The sequence below is a fragment of the Mytilus californianus genome, unplaced genomic scaffold (genome assembly GCF_021869535.1).
Source record: "Mytilus californianus isolate M0D057914Y unplaced genomic scaffold, xbMytCali1.0.p SCAF_9, whole genome shotgun sequence".
Classification (NCBI taxonomy): domain Eukaryota; kingdom Metazoa; phylum Mollusca; class Bivalvia; order Mytilida; family Mytilidae; genus Mytilus; species Mytilus californianus.
In genome coordinates this window covers 99,156,537-99,175,457 of record NW_026262745.1, presented here as the reverse complement: position 1 = coordinate 99,175,457, position 18,921 = coordinate 99,156,537, and the positions used below count along the sequence as shown (strand labels likewise).

General features: G+C 32.0%; 1 long non-coding RNA gene across 1 annotated transcript; it reads left to right on the top strand.

Moving 5' to 3' along the window:
- Window positions 1-2,341: 2,341 nt before the first annotated feature.
- Window positions 2,342-12,846, top strand: LOC127716671 (uncharacterized). Its single transcript, XR_007989064.1, has 4 exons — window positions 2,342-2,514; window positions 8,632-8,668; window positions 10,039-10,410; window positions 12,075-12,846. It is a non-coding gene; the product is annotated as an uncharacterized LOC127716671 (long non-coding RNA).
- The last annotated feature ends 6,075 nt before the right edge of the window (window positions 12,847-18,921 follow it).

The following is an 18,921-nucleotide window of genomic DNA, read 5'->3' as shown; positions in this document are numbered from 1 at the left end:
CATACATCATGTACATTTAAAAAACACCTTTTTTATATTCTCTTCTCTCAAAATCAGCCCTAATGGTTTAGCTTAGCCCCTTGTTTAAAATCAAAACAGATCCAAAATCACTTGACAAAGATGTTTTGTTTACACACTTTTTGGAGTTCCTCAACTTTAGATGCATAAGGAATATCGATCATATAGGTGAAGTTCGTTTCCATACAGGGACAGGGGGAGGGGGGCAGATGGAAATGTCATACCTAATTCCCGGAAAATAAACGCTGATTCGCGAATTTCAGAATAAAAAAAGATGCTGCTTCCCTGGAACCCTGGAAGATTATCGTTAATTCTCGAAACTCAATAGATGTAGAATCCTGCAAAAAATAAAAGCTTAAGTTCGGCGTCCCGAAAAAAGGTTCTTCCGTGTGTAGCTGTGAATTAGTTTAAAGATAGAACATAAATACATTTATCAGAGATAAATTATACATGGTAACTATATGTTACAAACTTCGCAATAGGTATATATTGAAATAAATGGCAGTAGTAGTACAATGATGTTAATAAAATATGACTTAATTTTAAACAACAAACTTAGAAATATAGCTACATAAAAGCAGATCCTAAATCATCAATACATGTAAAAATCAAACGAACAGGAATATTCTACCTCTTAAAATCAATTTTTTATTCAACACGTTCAACAATTAAGAAGTGTTTAAATGAAATAGATATCGTCAAACACCTTGACCGAGTACACATAGGCAAGCTTAAATAACAGAGAAGACAACTTTTGCAACAATTTAAAATTAAATGAATAAACCGCATCAATAATTGGTAGTCATATTATATTTTAGAACGACATAAAATCAATACAAATGTATGTAACAAATAAAATAAAGTAGACATTTTTTTTAACTTTTTAAAACTAACAGATTGAACCTTACATCACTGTCTGTCTAATACAAAATATAATTTTAAATTCTAAATCGTGTAAAACATTTTTATATACTATTTAACAGCCTTTATATCTGTTCGTTTTGATACGAATACCCTTTACACATCAAAATATTAATAAGCACTTTAAAAAATGTTAATCGGTTACACAAAAAGGATTGGATTTACATAGGCCATTATAAAACATGAATGTATATTTGCATTGGTGCGTGTGACTAGTTCTATTCAATAACATGAAATTCATTAAATCTCTTGTGCGTGCAGATTCACCTTCACCTAAAAGGTAAACACAAATATTTAAAAGGCAATATATACGTTCATTTCGTGGTAGCAGTTTTATATAGATTTTTAAGTAAAATTTTGTGACCGAAATATCTTTAATTTCCTCCCGTTGAAACCAGGTTTAATCAACCATTTTTTGCATAAGAAAATGTCTGTACCAAGTCAGGAATATGACAGCTGATATCCATTCATTTGATGAGTATGAGCTTTTGATTATTTTTTTTTGTCCATTTTCATCGATGATGTCTGCTTCAGTTGTATATCATATTTTCAATTGCCTCATTGATATCTTATTTTTTCCATTTCAGCGTTTTTGGTAAAGTTTAGAGTTTATATACTGCGGATTCATTTATTTTCGTGGGTAACAATTTTCGTGGATTGAGGAAATCTTGCATCTTCGTGGATATTTGATTTCGTGGTTTTGTCAAAGTCTATATACAACATAATAGCAAATGTGTACTTTAATGAACATTTAAATTCGTGGTTCACTTGTACCAATGAAATCCACGAAAATTGGTATCTCACGAACAATAATGAATCAACAGTAGTGTATGTTATTGTTTTACACTTTTCTGTAGGAACATAGAGTTAATACTGCTATCTATTATTTGTTGACTATTTCCTTTTGCTTTTGAATTTTTGATATCTCCCGTTTAACAATTTATGTCATATTCGGTGGATTGTTAACTATCAATTGCTAGAGTTAAGAATATAAGCTTTTGCAGAAGAAGAAATACATCATGCATTTTCCACGAATCTTCATATTCGGTGGATTGTTAACTATCAATTGCTAGAGTTAAGAATATAAGCTTTCGCAGAAGAGGAAATACAACATGCATTTTCCACGAATCTTCATATTCGGTGGATTGTTAACTATCAATTGCTAGAGTTTAGAATATAAGCTTTCGCAGAAGAAGAAATGCATCATACATTTTCCACGAATCTTCATATTCGGTGGATTGTTAACTATCAATTGTTAGTTAAGAATATAAGCTTTCGCAGAAGGAGAAAAACATCATGCATTTTCCACGAATCTTCATATGTGAAATCTTTGCCAAAAATGGTGACAAATCATCACGCCGGTTCAATTTGAATGAAGTTATTATTCTTATTCTCGGAAACTCTGTCATCCGTTAAAGAGCAGTATAAAGACGAAGTGCATACACCAAAGACTTTACATAAATTGCAAGTATATGTTTAAACTGAATTAGATAAGCACGAAATTCAGTAATGTTTTTGATTATTTTAGTGTATCATCAAATAATGTGACACTTTATCGATTTTATTAAGACATAGGTAAGTAAGATTTTATTATTATAATATCATGTAGAAGATAAAATCAGGATTTTAGTGATTGACGCGTTAACAGACAATGTAAATACAACACGTAACTACTGAAGTGAGAAGTTGTTATAAATATCTTCACCGTCAGATTAATTATACTGTATTTCAAAAGAATTAATATACAAACAAATCTTGTTTGAAACTTTCTGTAACCTCGTGCTAGTTTCTATGAATGAATTAACAAAAATAAGAGAAAATAAAAAAACATTCAACTTGGAAAAATGTTATTTTTTGTACTCTATATAAACTAGAACATATTGCACATTTATCAAAGAAGATTATCTAGCGATTCATGGATTTTTCTTGTTTATTTTTATATCAACACATGTACATATTTGTGTATATTGTAATATTTCCAAACATATATAAGTTTCAGTGGTTGTCGTTTGTTGATGTGGTTCATAAGTGATTTTTATATAAGATTAGACTGTTGGTTTTCCTGTTTGAATGGTTTTACACTTGTCATTTTGTGGGGCCCTTTATATCTTTCTGTTCGGTGTGAGGCTCAGTGTTGAAGACCGTACTTTGACCTATATTGGTTTGGATTTTCCTCGGAGGGCAGTATTTTTGTGATTTTACTTTTTACTTTTACAAATTGTGACTTGGATGGAGAGTTGTCTCATTGGCACTCATACCACATCCTCGTATCTATATATACAAGTCTAAAGTACAATATTATCGTTGTTGCAATCATTTCTTCATTATCAAAATGCAAAAGCATATTCCTCTACACATATTTAGAGGGTATTTCTACTTGCATTGAATGAAGAGGTTGACTTTTTTTTATTACTTCCAGTATTATTGTAGAATGATAACGGACACTATCATTGTTCGGTTATAAAAACGTTTATATTTACTTATCAAAACTTGATTTACTCACCATAACATTGATGTACAAAACAATGAACCAATTCTAAAACTCAATTCTGTACTCTTGAAATATACTATACAAAATTGACAACGGAACCTATTATTTATGTTCTAGTATCGCACAAATATTTTGTACATCTCTTATCCAAGATAATTTTAAAAAAAACATTCAAATGATACAGTTAATATTCAATGTAAATTTAGTTATTCAACACCGGATTAATTTCCGAATTGAGACTCATTATGTTTACGCTTTTCTTTATAAAAGTTATTGTATTGTTACGTCAACACAACTGTAAAAACACTAGCAAAATCATCAATGCCATTAAAGGTATACATACCGTCATAATCTATTTGGTTTAATTAACGTACACATAAATATTATGCGTGTACAAACAGTTATGTGTGGTATTAAATGAGCTATCCACCAGAGACTCAATGGCGTATATTTAATCCTCAAAAGGTCACAATAGAGATTTCCAATAACTCGACGTATGGACCTAATGGGACTGATTATTGCCAACCATTGAATTTGTTAAATACGTTGCTCACTTTCAAACAAAGTATTCCAAGATTTTCAAAATTACACACTGAAATTTTCGTCCATATAAAATAATTTTATCATGAAAAAAATGATAGAAATCTAACATTTTAATTTTTATCACATGGTTTTCTAGATTCCCGCTTTTATTATCACTGACATAAGATAACGTATAAACACACTTATCCCCGGCTTAGTATATTTCTAGGATTTTGATTGGTTAACGCACGTCGTTACAAAACCCATAGCCCCTGGGTTTTGCTAACCCATATACCCGGACGTTGCTACCCATTACAACGGGGAACATCACGCGCGTTTTCCTTAGTTCCATGGTTGTTCCTTGTGAAATATCGAAATCTGTAGATTATCCATGATGTCTGAAATTAAATATTTAATCAACTAACGATTTTATCTTATTATGTCGATCATTTGCACTCATTTTAGTAAATGCATCACTTGGCTGCCACATTGTCATTGAATTGGACTACTGACCTAGCTATGCAAATGACCCACGTTGACGTCACACCGTCTATGATGTAACTCTCACAACATTGAGCGCCAAATTCGACCCATTCCCGTTTCTCTGTCTCTGGATTTAAAACGTCTTATATTTGACTACCTGTAGGGTTCTACCACAGGTAGTACCCTACACCCCGTTAAAAATATGTCAAATTCCCAAATTTCAATAAAAGATTTTTAAAAAATGAAAAAAACGTTGCTTTCACGTTACATTTTGTGGTTGAATTTCTCTAAAAATCGCAAGATTTGGACTAAGACCGGGGATAAATTCGTTATCTACGTTCATTTCCGTAGATATGGATATTTTAACACCCTTCAGTACCCTGTACACCCTTCGGCTTCGCCTCAGGGTGTACTTGGATACTTCAGGGTGTTAAAATATCCATCTCTACGGATATGAACGTAGATAACTTATAGTATCCCATACGTATCATACGTACGATTTGAGTTATCTTTCATGGTTTTGAATATGACAATTATTTTTCAATATACTTTGCAAGTGAACGCCCCATCATAACTTTTTTACTGTCTTTCTTTATAGTTTATCTTCTTTTAAGTATATTTGTTGTCAGAAAAATCGAAACAAAAGTTTGTCAGAATCTGCCTCTCTATAAAAGTTGAAAATTGAGAAAGAAAACCAATCGCTTCCGTTAATTTCTAATCAAAAGTAATTTCATTTGATATAAAATGTATTGATTAACAAAATCCCTACATATGCTGGTTTTTTTTTTTTTGGAATTAAGGTGTGTTCGATTAGGGATTGTTCTGTACTACTTTGTATAACAGGAATTTTTGCCATTTGATTAGGGACTTTCCCTTTTGAATTTTCCTCAGAGTTCAGTATTTTTGTGATTTTACTTCTTATGCTATCGGAGTCCAAATACAAATGACATTTCGAGGCAATTTTTTAAGTATCCCTTGAAGTAAATTACATGTAACTTATAGTATTTTATTCATGTTATTGATAAACAATTAAAAGGGGGATCACCGAATTCATTGTACTGAATAAATCATTAACGGAAATATGCAAGGTAAGTAACATTGAACAATATATTATAATAAGATATCGTTGCTAGATGCTATTCCTGGATTTTGAAAGGGGGAGGGGTATAGGTAACGTTAGAAGTGGAACACAAATAGAAGTATTAATAGGATGTAGGGCCATATTTATAAGGTTCGTTGCATATGTATTTTACATATCCATATTTAGGACGAGAAGATGAATATGAACCATGCTTTGTATTATACCGCAGTAAGACATGCCATCCTACTCGGACACATACTTTTGACCCCAAACCAACCAATCTTTGCTCTAACTGATAAATATTGCGTGTTTGGCAGATAGGCAGCCAATCCTTGATTTAAAACGGGCGAGGATCAAGCCCAAGACTTCCCGCACTCGAGCAGTGATGTAGCTTTGATTGACGCAATGAGACAACCGCCTCACCAAAATTTTGACCATTAAAAAAGAGAGATGAAGAGAATTATATACTATGTAGGTCATAGTATAAAGTTTACTGAGTGACGACTGTTGAAAACGTTGACTTCTTTATTCTTTACTCACCCATTCCTTATTATTAATGTCTTAAAAACTTTCTTTCATAAAATGAACAAGTTAGATGCAAATATCTGTTTTTACGTAAAAGACAAAGTTTCGCAAAAAACTGATTCATTCAAGAAATCATAACTGTAAAATTGATATAATGCTTGATTTTTGTTTTTGAAAACGGCCCTTCTACTTTTGGTGGAAAAAGTTTTCAACAGACACTTGGCATTCCTACATTTGATGTAGTACTCTTCTAACTTGGAATATATCAGCAAGACTTCAAAGTTCATCCAGGTATTATTGTCCATACATTTGGACAAAATATAAACGTATAAAGTTAAAAGACATAGTGGATCTTAAACTTAATATCCCCAAATCTGTACAAAAGTATTATAGTGGAGGCCATACATATAATTATGTCAATTAGTTTTGTTTTGATCAGGACCTGAATACTGAGAATTAAACCTTTAACCAGCAGTTTCATTGAAATATATTGTTTAAATGCGCACTAAAAATGTTATTTCAGGATGAAGTTGCAAGTATCTGGATTTTTCATAGACGTCGATTCCCTATTGGCATTGACGTCTTTTAACAAAACGAGGCTTTGACTGCCAAGACTCAGATCATTTGCCTCGCCAGAAATAAAATTCAAGTTACGATACTGTCGATTGATTGATAATTGGTTGCTTAACGTCCAGTGGCAAATATTTCATGCATAATTAACGTGCAGAGAGCCTGTCATTCTCTCTACAAGATGCATCTCATTAAACGTCCCCACTCTGACCGGAAGGGACTGCGTACTTGTACATCCCGCACAATCAAACGGAATCCCCTCTTTTGCAATGGTAACTGCCGATCGGAACAAGACCATTAGTGACCATATTTCTATTCCCCCGATCATCTGTCAAACTCTAATTTGGTATATAAATTTAAGCGTTTTATATTTTGAACAGAACGGAAGAACGGACGGATGCACAGACCAGTAAATATAATACCCCTTTGCTATCATAAGTTGATCATAAAACTAACATTATCATCCTACTTAACAAACCTTCAAGCATGTCCGTTTTTCATACGTATTTGTATAAGTTAAACGACAAACATTTTAGAAAAACAATTTAAGAGCAATGACGTTAAATTACGCATACGTTTGTACGGGCTTTTCTTATAATCCATGCATTATTATAATTAAAGACAAGATATAAAAAAACTGATCCAGTAAAGTCATATTTTTACTTGAAGATGCGTCCTCATATATTCCATTTAAATCAAATTCTACAAAAAGGTGACAAAGTACTATCAGAAAGATTCATCAGTGATCTGAATTTTACCTATGGCAAAAGTATCTTGAGATAAAATATAGAAGTATGCAAAAACAAAAAGAAGAAGAAGCAAGTCGTGTACACCTTTTACTTTCCGGCGTGTTTGAAATTGTTGTTTAATCTTATAACTTTGAAATAAAAAATGAGAATATGATCTCGCTTCAGATTCCATTATTTTTAGTTTGTCAAACTTAAATTTGATTTAGTAGCTTAAGAATTTTATCGTTTGGGAAATAAATATATGTGTCAAGTGAATTGAAGTAATGATCGGTGCAATTGATTACCAGTAACTGAACTAAATATTTCCTTTAAAGGTTGTTGTCTAAGAAATCATCCCAAATTCAATAACAAAATAGGTAAAGAATTAAAATAATAGTTTCTGCTAATCTTTAATTAGCATCTATTCCAACAAAGTATGTATATTCGACGAGCTCAAAATTCATGCAGTCTATGCTCCCCTCCGTCGTCCTTCACTGCAATAGGCCGAGATACGGTCAGAAAGGTTGGTTATGTCGAGTAATGTCATTTTATTGGAAATCTCTAGTACGGTCGTAAACCTTTACATACATAAAAGCAAGTTATCAACGTATCATACAAGACAAAATAGAGAAACATTAATTTTTGAAGAAACTCAGTGACCTGATTTATATACTAAAAAAGAAACTTAATAAAAAAAAAGATAGACAGCGAAAAGAGACAAACACTGAATTACAGGCTCTCTTGCAATGGGATAGTCACATCCATATGTAAAGTTATCCGACACATATAAATATGAGACGTCTAGGTTAGCGAAATAAGATATACTTTACTTTGATATAGGACCCATCAGATATTTAATAATTTAAATATATTTTGATGAAAATTATTTGTGGCTAACGGCAGATAATCCAATTTCAACCTTGTTTTATTTACTATTTCTAATGCATTATACGTTCGACCATTACGATTGATATATAATTCGATATGTGGATGTCTTTAGAGGAATTACCATTTGGGTTTGACGAAATGAATTAACTTTTTTCTTTATATAATAATGTTATTTTGTCATATCTGTAATCCAATTACCAACCTGTATTACTTCTTATATCCGTTACCAAACCATTTCACATCGTGTATATCGATTTAGATCTGTCAATTCGGCATTTAAGTACTAAAATTTGAGGCCAAAAAGATAACACAATATTCAAATGAAAAAAAGACAAAGAGACAAACAAGAGCCCACACTATAAATAATGCTTGATCTGTAATTGTAATTTTAATTCTTTTTACAGAATACGAATGGATAACATTGTTGACGATATCAAGAAGGTAAGGATTTTTCTTGATACGTTATTTTAACAAAAATTTAAACACTGACCATGTTATCACGTTTACTAAACAGATAAAAGTCTACATATAGCATGACGCGATATATGTATATTATTAATTTAATCATGCTATATAACTTTTGATATTACACAGAAATGGCAATAACTTGCAGAGTTTGACAAAATCTTTCGAAAGTTTAGATTTTCATTGATCTTCAATTTCAAACATGATTTGACCTTTATACTTCTTGATAGAAGAGCCATTGACGAGTCTTCTATACCATGTATATTCACGAAGACTAACTACTATTCTGGATTGTGATTCCTTGAGTTATAACACTAGATTGATAAGATAATTTCTAAATATTCTTTTTAATGTGCGTATTGTTATGCGTTTACTTTTCTACATTGGCTAGAGGTATAGGGGGAGGGTTGAGATCTCATAAACATGTTTAACCCCGCCGCATTTTTGCGCCTGTCCCAAGTCAGGAGCCTCTAGCCTTTGTTAGTCTTGTATTATTTTTAATTTTAGTTTCTTGTGTACAATTTGGAGTTTAGTATGACGTTCATTATCACTGAACTAGTATATATATTTGTTTAGGGGCCAGCTGAAGGACGCCTCCGGGTGCGGGAATTTCTCGCTGCATTGAAGACCTGTTGGTGGCCTTCTGCTGTTGTCTGTTCTGTGGTCGGGTTGTTGTCTCTTTGACACATTCCCCATTTCCATTCTCAATTTTATTTTTTATAAATTATTTTTTGTTACACTTGTATGATTCAAACGCTGCTGTTTGTATATTTGCCTCTAATGTCCTAATATTGTATGTGTATCATGTATCTCATATAATATTAAAAGGCACCTCGAAAACAGATGTGCACATATAGATATAGAATGATTTGGATATTACCATTAGGTCCCTTTAGCTCATATAGCTATTGAGGTTACTCGGTATTTAAACATTCGGCTTTCAAATTGTTGGCTTTGAGTGTTTTCTATAAAGATAAATCCAGAGAAGATCTTCGGACAGATTCTTCGGGGATATGGTGTAACTTCTAATGAGACAATCATCAACAAAACACAACTTAAATGTACATCTTCTTATATCTATTTACTTTAAGAAGGTTAAGATTTTTTGTTTCTATTATAAATATTTTACACACGGATATGTTTTACTTATGTTTCAATATTCCGGATTCCTACATGCCACATTTGCAAAAATCTCACGCACTGTTTGAATTTTGATATCAGAAATTTCAATATGTAAACCAACAGTTATAACAAAGATTATATGTTCTGTCTCATACATCTCAGATATACATCTTGAATGCACAAATCCGAAATATTCCTTTTTTATAAATTCTATTATGTTACAGCTGCAGGATTCAAACGCTGCTGTTAAAAGTGTCATCGAAAATTTTCGAAAGCTTCAAGACTTTTGGGGCGAAAAGTCGAAGGTAGGACACCGACTCATTTCAAAAGATGTACAAATAGATACATTTAACACTGTCTATAAGGTACATGGACCGATATACGTACATATCAAAAGAAATGTTACTGTCGAGACCAACATAATATCCCTGACCGATATACATACACATGAACGGAAACGGGGCTGTCGAGACAAACATGTTTCGGACAAAAAGTCAAAGAAAGAAGACCAACACATTTCAGAAGACGTACAAATAGACACATTTAACACTGTCTATAAGGTACATGGACCGATATATGTACACATCAACAGAAAGGTATTTATCGAGACAAAATGATATCCCTGAATGAATTGTGTCTTAGAAGACAAGAGGATACTTTTTATGTTTTTCTTTTTGTAGCAGGTGTTGTAGGGTCATGCTTTGTTCTAACTAGAATAATCCTGCAAAATTCTGTAAACATTCATGAATAAATCTAGTGCACTCATAAAAATATTCAGCGCCTAATATTGTAAAAAGTAAAATAACAAAAAAAAAACGAACTCCGAGGAAAATTCTAAACTGAAAGTCCGTAAGTAAATGGCAAAATCATAAGTTCAAACACATAAAAAAAAAACGGATAACAGCTGTCGTTTTCCTGACTTGGTACAGGCATTTTCTTATGTAGAAATGTAATTTAGTTTATCAATACAGTATAAACGTAGGTTAAGACTTATGATGTACGACATATAAAATCGAACAGGTAGTTTACTGATGTCGGGATTAAACATTGTTAAAGGTTAACCCACATTTTTACATAATGTTCAGTAGGAATAATGTATAATAAAAACATCATATATACCAAACTGAGAAATTTACAACTCATTAAAAGAACGGCATCATAAACTAAAAGAAATTACAAATAGGAATGGAAAGCTCTTCCCATTTATCATACATTTTGATATGGAAATTGCAATGAATTATTAGAAATGAATAGATCGGCTATGTTAATATGATTCTTTAATCTTTCATTTGATATTTCTAAAGTGTTAACGTCAAATGTGATTAAAAAAGAACTACAATAAAAAGAATACATTTGAAGGAATAGTTAGTCACTGAACGAACATAGATGATATCTACCAAACTTGAAATGGCTTTGAAATATCAAACATCAGTTATCTTCTGTTGCTTAAATTCTCGTTATTAATTACATGTTTTATGAAAAAAACGGTATTTGTAGTTTTATATTAAAATTATGGCGTATACCAAAGTGACATTCACATTAATTAGTCCAAAACAAAACTTGCAAATTCATGGCAAATCACGAAACACTACATTATGACAAACAAAATACAACAAATCATTAACCAAATAACAGAGCAATACAAATCCAACCAGATCTCAGTTGCTCCGGAAGGGAAATCAATCTTGCTTTCCATGATGCAACGGTCGTGTTATCAATGTTTAAGCATAGATGCGGTGGTAAAACTCATTTGATAATGTCAGTTTTGAGAAAAGACGGAATTGTAACAGTGGTAATGAAAATTTGAAAATATCCTTCTTTATCCTTTTGCAGTACCCTATTCCAAATCCTTCGAAGAAAGAGAATCCAGATGATGCATATTTGTATGCAAAAGTTATTACAAATATATAAATAAAAAAATAAATGACGAAATCTTTCTGTTTAACATTTCTGGATATTTATCTATCGTTTAGAGGTTCTGTTGAATAATAGTTTTTGCGTTGATTATGGTATTTATTGCAGACACGAATAAACAAACATCACATCAATTGTTTTGGTGACTCTCCAATCATCTTTTGCAACACGTTGTGATATTTGTTTTCAATACTCATCAAATTTGGTTGGACACTAACGTCAATAATGAATCGCACGAAGGCAAAACGTTTGTCTGATGTATTAAATTAAATACCTGATATATTTGATGAGATATTGTTAGATAATGCTGTAATACTCATGTTCAATACATATTTTTTCTTTATAGGGTTCCAAGGATTTAAAAAGATCAATTCTAATTCAGGCCCGACAACCAAACGCTACAAGACAAATACATTTTGTAGATAACGAAATTTTTCCAAAGCTTAAAACCTTTTGGGAAGAAAAGACCAAGGCGGAAGAAAATCGACACATTTTAAATGATGCACAGATAGATACATTTAATACTGTCTATAAGTTACATGGACCAATATACGTGCATATTCACAGAAAGAAAATTGTCAAAACAATGATTATAGCCGTCAATGAAAAGGTTCCTAGAAGACAAACAGAGACTTTTAAAAGTTTTCTCGCTGGAGCAGGTGTTTTAGGGGTTTGCTTTGTTCTGGTAAGAATGTTAATGCCACATTCTGTAAACATTCGTTTGATCTAGCATTCCCTCTTAAAATAAAACTAACCAACGACACCAGGCTTAAACATGTTCAAAGTTACCAGCATAACACATGTTCAAAGATACCAGGACCAACATGTTCAGTTGCTATTTATCTAATGTTGATCCAAATATATTTGTATGGGACTTATGATGGACAAGAAATCATAGATAAAACAATCGAAACGGGCATCTTGAACTAAATTTTAATGTGCGTATTGTTATGCGTTTACTTTTCTACATTGGCTAGAGGTATAGGGGGAGGGTTGAGATCTCATAAACATGTTTAACCCCGCCGCAATTTTGCGCCTGTCCCAAGTCAGGAGCCTCTAGCCTTTGTCAGTCTTGTATTATTTTTAATTTTAGTTTCTTGTGTACAATTTGGAGTTTAGTATGGCGTTCATTATTACTGAACTAGTATATATATTTGTTTAGGGGCCAGCTGAAGGACGCCTCCGGGTGCGGGAATTTCTCGCTGCATTGAAGACCTGTTGGTGACCTTCTGCTGTTGTCTGTTCTATGGTCGGGTTGTTGTCTCTTTGACACATTCCCCATTTCCATTCTCAATTTTATTATAAATGTTTTAGGATTAACGACAACCTTATAGCGAAATTTACATGACAACAGTTTGAAAAGAAATATTGTATAAAGTAAAATTACAAAAATACTGAACTCCGAGGAATATTCAAAACGAAAAGTCCCTAATCAAATGGCAAAATCAAAGGTCAAACACACCGAACGAATGCATGACAACTGTCATATTCCTGACTTGGTACAGGCATTTTCTTCTGTAGAAAACTGTGGATTAAACTTGGTTTTATAGCTAGCTAAACCTCTCGCTTGAATAAAAGTCGAATACAATTTCATTGCAACGATGTGTGAACAAAACAAACAGACATTATAGGTAAAAATATCAAAAATAGTAGAACAGCTGTCAACATTGTTTTATAATCTTCATAATTATAAAAACAATCAAATATGTAACAAAGAAGCTCAAAAAAACCTATAGACAAATACATTAGCAAACATGAAAGACGATGACACAAAAATTGGACCATAGAACAATAACACATGACGGGATGTATAAGTACAGAGCCACATCATTTGTTACAAAGAAACAAATAAACAAAGCACATTAGCAAAAATGAATGAAAAGAATACAAAAATTGAACCATAGAACAATAACACAATGACGGGATGGATAAGTACAGAGCCACGTCATTGTTTACGAAGAAACCTATAGACAAAGTACATTAGCAAAAATGAATGACAAGAATAGAAACATTGGACCATAGAACAATAACACAATGACGGGATGTATAAGTACAGAGCAACGTCATATGTAACAAAGAAACACAAAAAGGCATACATACAAAGCTCATTAGCAAAAATGAAAGACAAGAATACAAAAATTGTACCATAGAACAATAACACAATGACGGGATGTATAAGTACAGAGCCACGTCGAAATCAATTTGATAAAGGTGAAAAAATAAGAAAGATGTGATAATAATATTTTTAGAATGGGCACTGTTTTAAATGTCTAGTGAAAATACTATGGAGATGTTACATTTCAATTTTGACTTTATATAATTTAATTTTGGATGTAACACTTGTTAGTATTGGTTATCAGCTCATAGCCATAATGTTTTCATGTGACCATGACGTCATCAACGGTTGTCATGATTTACTTCTTAAAAATGGAATTTATAATTAAATTTCTCCAAAGTCAGAAAAAAATATCACAGTCATTCCTTAAATGGTGGTGACAAATTAAAATCAAAATTTCGATGAATAAACATAAATAAAAAAAAACAAGTAGATACAACTTGAACAGGAAAAGCCATTATAATTCTGACGTCAGAACGCTTTTTTGAAATGTAATTTCCCTTAAACAAAATGAAAGATGCCCTTGAAAAATTGACCAATCGATTCAATGAACCACATGTAATGTAGAGCTATTACTAAGTCACATAAGAACACGTAAAATTTGGTTGAAAAGGGTTATTTTATATATTGTACTTCGAATGTTCATGCTTATTTTTGTTTTTTCATCTAATGTTATATTAGTAATCTATATTTCACTATCTTCAATATGTATGCTTAGCTTTAGAAAAGCAGTTAAGCAGATTCAGCATTTGACTGTGCATATCCTCTCAGAGTAAAAAAGAAGTGGCTTAATATTTCTATTTCATACAATAGCTTTTAAAGTGTCTATTATCAAAACGAATCACTTGATATCGCACCATTGTTAAAACAATTTGAAGTATACCATTGAATTTTTTGCGTTGTTTATTTTAAACTAACATGCTTTCATCGAGCATAAAAGATAAGAGTACTCAACTTGACGATATCAAGCAATACAGTCTGCAAAGCACAATGGGTTTAAAGGCAGACAACGAATTTATTTAGAATTTTGATGTAAACAACCGGGAATATAAGTTTGTTAAATAATGTTTACCCGTATAAGATATTGTAAATTGAATAACAAATGAACTTTATGTGTTTCTCGAATTAATGTTTTAGCAATATTCGTTCACGTGAATCTATGTTGACAATAGGAATTCAAAAGTTCGAGTTCCTACAATTTTAATACTTTTACTCAATATATGAAGGGAAATATATTACTAGTCTGGTAATTAATGGACCATACTTAGAAACGTTGACCATGTTTAACATTGTGTTAAGTCTGTATGAATCAAACATCTGTTTCCTTGACATCAACCTGAGTTCTGTCTAAGTGACAAATTGACGACTACCTTTAGTTTCTTATCCCTGGGACGTAGGAAACTGTATAATTCGTACATCTAAGTGATATATACCACCCAGAACTTTTATCAATTAACAAAATGTATTACATTGTGTATTATGATTTAGAAAACAACGAATTAGCATTTTGATTTAAAATCATGCGCAAAAGAAGAAATTGATAATATATATTTAATGATTTAATCCTGAAATATCGACTGCTAAAACATCAGCCAGTCTTGAATTCCTGCAGTGTAATTTTCAATATACATTTTGGCTCCTCTAATTTCTAGGATGACTATGACACATTTTGATTGTAAAATATGACCACTCCGGACATTATTCTACTTTTATATTGGAAAACACTTCTGCAGGCACACAGTTCAAAACAAAAAATGGATGAGAAATACTGGTACCAAGCACACTTATACTACCTATCTGTTAATATCAATTGTTTTAGTACAAATGTATATAAACATGATAAAAGGACGTTGAATTTTCTTTTAAATTGTTTCAAATTTTATCATACTGGTCACTTTTGTAGGTTACAATAAGTTATCAATTTGTCTTGATATTGAAGGCCGTGATGTAACATAGAGATGCTTACATGAACACCCTCTGGTCTCTGGTAGGTAGTTGTCACAATCAAAACGTATCTTCTGGTGTTTTTAAACAAGACAAAAGTAAAAGAACAGAAGAAAAACATCCTACAAAACAAACCTACTATTTAATGCTCTTGAAAGACTTCTTGGAGAGCCGTGGTGTACTGGTTAGTGCATCGGACTACTAACTCTAAAGGTTCCTGGTTCGATCCTTCCGGGGAAAAAATTTCAGGGACTGAATTTTCGGCTCTCCCATGACACCATTTGCGAGTATGGTCTTGAGAAACGATGATAGTCCATCGGAAGGGGACGATAAATGGCTGACCTGTGTTAAGAGAGAACCATATCTCTTGCACGCAAAAGACACCCTTGTAGATTTCAAAAAAGAGCAGGCTAATGTCGCTACAAGGCAGAACTCGCGCCTTCAAAAATGAAAGGGATTATTATAAGTTGCAATAACTTGTTTCCCAATCCACTATAAATGAATATGTTTAAACTAAGGACTTATAGTTCGTGTTTCAATTGGGCAATAATAAACAACTAATCAATTGACACATTGTAACTGTGGGCTATAGATGGGAAGCTATTGACAAAAGTACAATGAATAAATTCATATTCAAATATGACGAACGAAGTTGTGTATAATCGATAAGTGTATGGATCTATTATAAGTGTTATCAGTTAAAAAAAGTTAACTGTTAAATTTGAAAGAAATCAGTAAATTTCAAAATTAGCTATTAATATATTGATAACAATTATTTAGTTTTTTTTACTGGTAGGATCGGGTAAATGTGTCGTACAATGGACAATGCAACAATGTTGATCTATCTTTTTATGCAATTCTTTATTTTGGTTAATTTTTCCTAAAAATACAAGTAGATGTAAGGTATATTCTATACTGAATCATACCACCAATCATAATACGCATATGTTATCCATAGGACGAAATACAGTGTAGGACCATGCAATTATGTCCAACTTTAGCAATAAAAGGTCAAGCTCTAAATCGTTCCTAATCTATGAAAATTATGATTACATTAAACAGATATCTTCAACGATTTGATTATATTTTCTTTGAATAAAAGAAATTAAAATATGAAACGATATAATCAAGGACGGGGTTCAGAGGGTGGTAAAGAGGGGTATGAACACGGAAACACGTGAAATGAAAATCACAAAAACGTTGCACGGAAAATAAAAATCGGGAAAAACGAAGCACGAGAAATAAAATCGTAAATATTAACGAAAAAATACTAGAAGTTATTACTCAGCCGTTCTTGGAGATCATGCAGTCATTATTAATGGACATGAAGACCCTGCGGTCACCTTTTAGCGTCCGCTAGTTGCATCTGATTTGAAAAAAAAAATATTATTCATAGTAATTTGATGAACTTTATTACATACCATACATATACAATAGAATTGCATAATTTATAACAATATCCCAGCTGACTTTGAATTAGTCCCAGTTTACTTTTTAATCAAATGCGGGACAAGCACGAGAAATTAAGGGTACCGACACGAGACACGGAAATTAAATATGGGGAAACACGAAGCACGCACATCAAACCAAACACGAGAAAACGAGAAATAAAACCTCAAAACACGAAAATTCGTGCAATAAAACGGCCGAAAACGTTGGACGAAAATAACCCTTTACCACGGTTCATGACTTTGGATAGACACAGGTTAAATTTAGTTTCTATCATAAGACTATCGATAAGTAAACAAATAAGTATTTATGGTGCATTCAATTCAGTAAACATTTTCTGACTAAAACATTTGTATGATGAATAAACAATAATCAATAATTTAAAATGTTATTATATGAATAAATATAATGTGTTTTTGTTTATTAGTGGTTCCAACATGAAATAATATTAAATGAATGATGCATCTCAGATGAATTTGTATGTTCTATTTATAACGTTCTTTCTATTATTCGAGACGGCAAATTCTGAAACAGAAAAAAACAAAATGATATATTGTTTTTCTTCTCAAATGGGCCAAGTTGCATTTGAGGAGAGATTGCCAACCATTTCAGGTTATTATCATTACTAATAGTTAATTTTTTTTCTTTAATTGGCTTCTATTGTCTTCTTTAGCTGTCCTTTTAAAAAGACTTCGTGTGGCTTTAATTATTGAAATGTCTAAAAAGTTAGTCTTGAAAATGTCAGTTTTGGATGAAAAAATAATAATAAAAGACCTAATTCAAAAATATGAAATAAAAAGACAAGGTGCGATAGCATTGAAATGTTCTGTTGTACTTACACACACACACAAAGCAAAAGAACAGCCCTTTTAATTGCTTTTCTTCATCTCCAAGTCACATTGAGGCCTTCAAACGGAGCACTTATATCTGTTGGACCAGTATTTTTTGGACTCCAAAATATTGTTTAAATGAATTGGTAGTTTAATGTCAATGTAACAGCAATCTATTTTTTCCTGATTTTTTCGTTCCTTTATTTACGTACTATCAATTTATAACAGACTTTTAAAAAGCTTGTTATTTTGAAATAGAGTAGCAAAAATCCTTAAGCAATACTAACCTTACCAAAATCGTCATGATGTGGAATGTCCTGGTGGTGGATTTATTGAGTAATTCAGTGGGTGATATGCAAAGTCAGTTGATGCAGACAGAAGTTTATTGGATTGGCCAGACGCAATGCATTCTGAGTAAGGTGGTGGTTGCTCATTTTCCATAACAACATATGCACTATTTTCGTTGTAAGCTAAACTGTCATTCAAATTAACATGTGTCCAGTTAATCGCTGTTTCTGTTTCTCTTTCTATCAATACAGAAAAAGAAGTCCGTAAGTTTTGTTCTGACTCGTCGACTCTTGATATGTACCTTATGTTTATTAAGTGACTTATTATCTGGTCATGCATAGTTCGACGTATAAATACAGTATTTGCAAAATATATTTATGCAAATACTGAAATAGACACAATATAAGCCGATTATTGTACTGTAATAAATTTATAAAAGAAAGATATTGCACATGCTACATGCCAAAGTACGAAAACCATCATTGTTTGCATTGGCTTATAAAGTGGACCTTTCGTTCTAATAGAATAAAATTGAGAATGGAAATGGGGAATATGTCAAAGAGACA